The sequence below is a fragment of the Zalophus californianus genome, chromosome 2 (assembly GCF_009762305.2).
Source record: "Zalophus californianus isolate mZalCal1 chromosome 2, mZalCal1.pri.v2, whole genome shotgun sequence".
Classification (NCBI taxonomy): Eukaryota; Metazoa; Chordata; class Mammalia; order Carnivora; family Otariidae; genus Zalophus; species Zalophus californianus.
The window spans coordinates 144,423,555-144,430,716 of record NC_045596.1 but is presented as its reverse complement, the minus strand read 5'-3'; the positions used below and the strand labels follow the sequence as shown (position 1 = coordinate 144,430,716).

At 40.2% G+C, this 7,162-nt stretch overlaps 1 pseudogene; it reads left to right on the top strand.

Moving 5' to 3' along the window:
• The first annotated feature begins 5,278 nt into the window (after positions 1 to 5,278).
• On the top strand, positions 5,279 to 6,549 carry LOC113925441 (annotated as a pseudogene).
• Positions 6,550 to 7,162: the final 613 nt, after the last annotated feature.

The window sequence follows — 7,162 nt, the reverse complement described above, 5'->3', positions numbered from 1 at the left end:
CCCAATTAAGTGTGTGAAGTACTTCATGGCAAATGTGTATGTAGCTAATTATTTAATAAACTAGACTACCCACAATACTTTATGGTAATATGAGTTTAACACTTTATAGATGTATTTATAAATGTCAACTCTCCTTTGAAATAGTTTTTGAAGAGTAACTGAATCAGAAAACCAACCCAACAGTTACCTCCAGAGCAGATAAGCAAAGCTCCTTTAAAAAAGGTGCCCAAGTGAGTCCCACTCCTCTGTGATTCCTACCATAAGAGGAGGGACTCAAAATAGGTCCTTGCAGAGACTTTGATGCCTTTGTTTTCCACTTAAACTTGGCCCAGTACACACCACACACTGACTTCCTTCAATTATATCCCTAAGTCTTAAATTTCTTTAGACAAGTTATATTTGCTTTATGCTTTAAAATCGCATTCTACAACCAGAATCTTAAAATGAAGTTTCTTACTATTGCCATAAAAATAATAATAATAATAATATGCATATAATGTTTGCTGTATATCTGGTTTAACATGGGCTTTTTATAACCTCTTTAAGACAACAAGGAATGGAACTCAGCGTGAACTCATATTTATAATAGGAATCCAGGTCCAGGTGACATTTCTATAAATCCCAAGTTACCCGTGCTCACAATAAAAATCTGCTGCCTACTTTTTTATTTTTTCATCTAAACCACAAAAATATATGGCTGCAGTTAGACAGTACTTAAGATTATAGCTAAATTTCTCTATGTGTTCCTAGCACAGCATGAAGACAAGAGAAGCAGACTCAGAGGATTTGAGTGACTATTGGTTAAATCTTTTTGTTTCTTCCTGCTTTGGTCCTCACTCTGGAACACCAGTCCTGGTACGGACCTCTAGCTTTCAGATGTGTATGCTCAGCATCTTTTGGCTTAGATGTCCTGGCCAGACACTTCTAATTAACTAAATTAAAGGGGCCCAGGAAATATTTGTCATATCTGAAATTAGGCTAAGTTGGGGTATAGGATTGATGATTGAGGCAAGTGAAGGCAAAGTTTCCATCAAACCCCTCTCTAATAATGTTTGAGGATAGGACTAACATCTACCTATGGGCCACATTTTTTTTTTATCAGGAAACTGTAAATAATTAGTTTTTCATGTTTTCATGGTCAAGACTTCACTATATACCAGACTTCATTTGTAATGCTCTTTGTAGTAATGGTAATATTAAATCAATAATTATCAAAGAACTTGTGAAACAGACATGGCTTAACTATGTTAATGTGGTTACAGAATACAGAATTCCTAATCAACTTATGTATCCATTTTTTTCTAGTAAAATACCTTATTTTACTAGTTTCCCTTGACATTTATCCAACATTCCTTTGAACTAAGTACTGTTCTAAGCACTTCATACATATTATCTCATTTAATTCTCACAACTCCTCAAATAGATTCTACCATTATCCCTCTGTTATTGGTAGAAAACTGAGGCATGGGGAAAGGTAAGTGATTTGCCAAGATCACCCAGCCTGGAGTCTGCCATTAGAGGACTGGGTTTCCAACTTAATCTGTCCAGCTCCAGAATCCGTGCCCATAACATTTGACTTACATACACCATTTCTATACAGTCTCTTTGACCATTAATGAAGAGTTAACTCTTTAAACAAGGTAGGCTTTGTTACTTCATTTTCTGTTGTGAGAGAATACTGCTTCTCTCCACCAGAAATAGAAAACCACAGGAAAAGTTTGTTAGCCCAAAAGATATCCTAAGACAAGCTAAAAAGACACTTTAGAAACCACCTTATCCCAACCCACTGAAATCGTGTGGACTGTAATTCCTGAAGCTTGGTGCTTCTCTCCCCAGCCTTGCATAAGACCAAGATTTATGACAGTGACTTAGAGCAGTGATTCTCAATCACGGGCATTTTTTTGTCTCCTCTACCCCTTGGGAACATTTATCAATGTCCAGAAACCTTCTGATTGTCACAATTGGGTGAATCTACTGGATAGAGGCCAGGAATGTGGCTAACCATCCTGTAATGCAGAGGATAGCCCTGCAAAACAAAGAAGTAGCCAGTCCAAAATGTCACAAGTGCCCCTTAGAGCATTCCATCCCCACCAATAGTCATAGCAGTGGTGATGTCTATCTTTGGTATTATGGCTTCTCTGGATTGGATGTAGTACATAGTATTAACAAAGCATATCTTGTCTATTGCTCATTCTCCCAGCCACCTCATATATCTTTATGTGGCCAGGGTAAGTGACGTGACTTTGGCGTCTAAAAACTTTGGAAACTCCTCAGGAAAAAAAAATTATCTAAAACTCTCTTAGATAATTATTGAATCATTTAAGAATAAATGCTTTGACAAGGAAATGCTGTCAAACTAAGAAAAAACAAATTCCATTTACCCCTTGTCAGAAAAAAAAAAAACAGATTTAGCAGCCATCAAAGATGTCCAATTGTCACTTTCATCTAGAAGTTCCTAAGGAAAAAAAAAAGTTACAGGAAATGCATTTGACTCATACTGTGATGCTAGAACAGTTACTGACAGGGAAGGTATGAAAATAAACTATATGTATCAACTTGAAGAAGGTTACGGAAAGAATTTTTATCTCTGCAGATACAGACTGTTGTGTAAAAAGATTCTTTCTGTAGAATATAACATGTAGAAATGTCCTTGATGACAAAAAATTTCTCAGGGATTTCCCATTGTTTGTACTATTTTCAAGTACAAAAGGAGTCAAAGAAATAGAAGTAAATCAAAACAATTTCTTTGAGATGCTATAATTCATACACAAAATGCTGCTACTAAAACACCAGCAGTACAATGGGTGATTTGCCCCATATTTCTGTATTGAAACTACCTAACAGCCAATATTCACCAACTCACATTTTTGCACAAAGGCTTGAGTTCCCTAGGGCTGGAGTTTCAAATGAAGGAAACTGACACCCACAGGAGAAGCCACATTTATTACCTCCCTGGCTTTATGTTCTAACCAATGGTGCTAGTATCACCATCTTCAAAACAAGACTCTAAATTTCACCTTCCATGTACTGTGCTAGCTTCAAAAAGAAGAAGGTAGACATTTCTGGGCTAGTGGGTCAAGGGTCAACATGGCACTGAAAAACTACATACAAAACTGCTTGGCAATAGCCGTTATCTGTAATATAGATGGAGTACAAACTACACTATGCTCAGACTAGAATGCATATTTTACAGAAGCAAGAGCGCTATGGAGAAATCCTAACATGTCACTAGGCTATTTTCAGACTTCAGAGACAGAAAAGAATATAGGAAAATTAGGAAAATGAGCAGAGACCATACTGAAGATATGGCTTTAAGATATATAGCCTTTTTCCCACACAAGAATAAGAAACAATACGGTATTCTACAAAAAGGGATTGCATGACTGAAATTAGCATAAGTAAAATGTTTAGGAAGGTTGTCTTCAAGAGGCAAATATTTTCAGGAGTTGAAGACTAATTCTGGAAAGCCAAAACTGTACAGAATGAGAAACATAACTGTGATGGTTAATTGTATGTGTCACTTGGATAGGCCAGGGTACCCAGATGTTTGGTTAGACACTAGTCTGGATGTTGTTGTAAAGGGTTTTTTTTTTTTTAAGGTTTTATTTATTTGAGAGAGAGCACAAGCCGGGTGGGGGAAGAGAGGGAGAAGCAGACTCCCCAGATTCCCCACTAAGCAGGGAGATCCAAAGCAGGGCTTGATTCCAGGACCCTGAGACCACAACGCACGAGGAGCAGAAGACAGACACTTAACCAACTGAGCCACCCAGGTGCCCCAAAGTTATTTTTTAAATGAGATTAACATTTGAATCAGTAGACTTTGAGTAAAGCAGATTATCTTACATAAAGTGGTGGGCCTCATATAATCATTTGAAGGCCTTAAGAGATAAAAACGGACTCCCCTCAAGGAAGAGAAAATTCAGCCCACAGTTCGCCTTTCGACTTGAGCTACAACATCAGCCCCTCCCTAGGTCTTCTGTGTGCCAGCCTACCCTACAAAGCTGGGACTTGGCAGTCTCCACAATCACACAAGCCACTTCCATTAAAATAAATCTCTCTATACACACATACACACACACACACACACACACACACACACACACACACCTTCTTGAGTCTATTTCTCTGGAGAACCCTAATACAATAATGACATCACTTTGACATCATTAAAGGAAAAACAAAGAACACTATATTAAGAAATTCAAAGCATTTATGGATTATGTATATGGTTCTTTTAAAAATCTGTTAGGGGCTCTTTTATAATTCCCTGTTCCCTAAAGGTGTTTTAAATCTTGTCTGTTATTTCTTTAAACATAATTGTCAAAAGTTTCTTTTTTTCTTGAATAACTACTCAATTTCTAAGAATCTAATCAATGCAAAGAATTTGTTCCTGCTTTTTTTCTGCTGGCTCTCATACATGGTTTGCTTTGTTATTCATATGGTTAGTAATTGTTTATAGTGAGCTACTCATTTTCCATGAAAAATTATTTGTGGGAATTCTTTGAGACTAGAATGAAGTTGTGTTACTCCAGAGAGAATTTGCTTTTGCTTCTGGCAGGAAATTTTAAACTCCAATATTTCATTGAATAGAAGATGCTATTGTTAGTAGGATGCATTTTGATTTTACAGATGTTTAAATCCAAAAAACAAAGTGTACCATAGATTCAAAGCAATTTAATAAATTAATGGCTTGAATTTGTGTAGACAATAAAAATCCATGAATTTAGCCTCCAAATTCATGCTGGCTTAAGGTTACAACTTCTTAGTGACATTTCCTCCCTGCTCCCCACTCTCAAAACACAAGGCTAAATTCCTATAGTCCTCAAGAGTGTGAGGGGATTTTCTTCTTTTACACCCTCAGAAAGAGGATATATACATATATATAATTTGGGTCCCAGTTTTGTAGGGGTCTCCCATCAGACTGACCACCTTGGGAGAACTTTTACTTAGAAGACAACTGAACTGTAATTCAAGATGGCAGGAAACACATGCAATTGTCCCAAATTCCTGGAAAAAAATACAGGCAAGCAAGCAAATGAATAAAAGATAGATAGATAGATAGATAGATAGATAGATAGATAGATAGATGATAGCTATATACAGGCAAGAGAACAAAAAGGACAGTGATTTTAAAACACTTTGGAAGACAGTGAGTATAAGCAAGGGTATTTACTGATTTGAAAACAAAAACAAAAAAAACAGGTGCATTACCCTACAGGCTCCCAAGTGCATGCCTGACAGCCCCTACCCTGTTGGAGCATAACACTGCCAGGTGCAGATGGCCCCCAACTCTGTGGCTGCCAAGACCCTAGCCCAGGGGCCAACCCCATGTAACTTCACCTGGCACAAGGTGGTGCAGCACTCCAGGCACGATGGCTCATGATCCATACAAAATCAGCATGTTCAACCCCAGGCACCCTGGGGAGTACCCCCACCATCAGCCACAATTCAGGGCAGGATGCCACAGATCCCTCTGTAGCCTTCCACACATCAACAAGGTCCTTGTGAGGAAGTATATGAACTCTCTCCCAGATTGGAGTGCTGTCTCTAGAGCAGCCCAGTGTTGAGCCTACTAAGAATAAAGAGCTAACAGATGCATTCTGGCAGCTACAGACCATGGTGGAGCAGCGGGGCTCATGAAGGCCAATCATGTCTTCCTCTTGCCATACCTACTCCACATCCTGCTGCCGGATGTAGCTGCCTAGTTCACTCTTTGGGTCTTTGGGACCTGCTTCCTGCCCTTTCTCCTTTGTATGCACTGTTTAGCACAGTTCAGGCCCAGGCTGCTGGCTGCAGCATCACTTTGGGCATCTGTCATTCTTCGGCACCTTTTCATGGAACCGCCTGCTACACCATTTTGTGATTGGCCACCTGAAAGTAACCCCTAGCAGTTGGTTGGACTACATGCACCTCCAGCACCTCAACGCCAACTGCTTCTGCAAAGACCCAGATATCAACATGTGCCCCTTCTGCTTTGCCTTGGGGAAGATCCTCCCTGAGGAGCTTGGGACACACAAGAAAAAGTACATGCCTTACAACCACCAGCACAAATATTTCTTCCCAACTGAGCCTCCAGCCTTGTTGCCTCTCTACTTCCATTGGCATATTTTCTATTTTGTTACCCAACAGAAAAATTGGGTGGACTTACTTGAATGATCCCTTTCTACACCAGTGTCTTCCTCACTTAGGGGATGTTGTTGGGACTGAAAGGCTTCCTGGCCTTTTCTTCATGGTCAGGTTCCTAGAAATCAACTGGTTTGTGTGGGTGATACAGATGAACCACATCCCCATGTACAATGATCATGACCGAGGCTCCACCTGGCTCCCAGAAACATGCAATGTCTACATGTCTGCCTTCAGTGACTAACTTAGTGGACATCTCAACTTCCAAATTGAGCACCACATTGTCCCCACAATGCCTTGATGAAGTTACCACAAAGTGGCTTCCCTGATCCAGTCCCTGTGTGCCATCATGGCATAAAGTACTAGTCCAAGCCCCTGCTCTCAGCCTTCACCCATACTGTCTACTCACTGAAGGAATCTGGCTAGATGCTTATCTTTGCCAATAACAACATCCTCCCATCTGGAAGAGGAGCCTCTAGAGCCAAAGCAGAGGGATCTTGAGGGAAAAATGCCACCACAATTCCAATATTCAGAAGGGGTGGGGTTTGGGGAAATAAATATTCGGACTCAAACCCCTTCTCTTTGTCTTCAAGGAACAGATAGAAGACTCCAAAGTGGGGGTGGGGGGACAGGGGGAAGTGGAACATGCAAGTCCCTCCGAAGGAAGGAAGTGGCTGTTGCAGGACATATGTGAGAGTTTTGCTGTTTCCTTTTTCTAGTTTGGCAGGTGCAGATGGTTGGTGAGCAAAGAAAGTGTCAGGGGTTGTTAGAAGAATATGGAGGATCTACTAAGCCCAGAATCAGGAAGAGATGTAGCACTAAAATTCCACTCCATTCGAGTAAGGGATGAGCCCCTCTCTAGTCCACTTCTCAGTGCCTTCTCAACCCTCACTTGCAAACCTCAGAGGTTCGCAAGCTGGTAGGAGATAGAGTAGCTGAACCTTTTGAACAAGATTCTGAGCAAGATTTTGAACAAGATTAGAATTCTGAGGCTTGGCACAATGCAGTGCCTAGGAGCCCAGCCCACACTCTAGGGCTC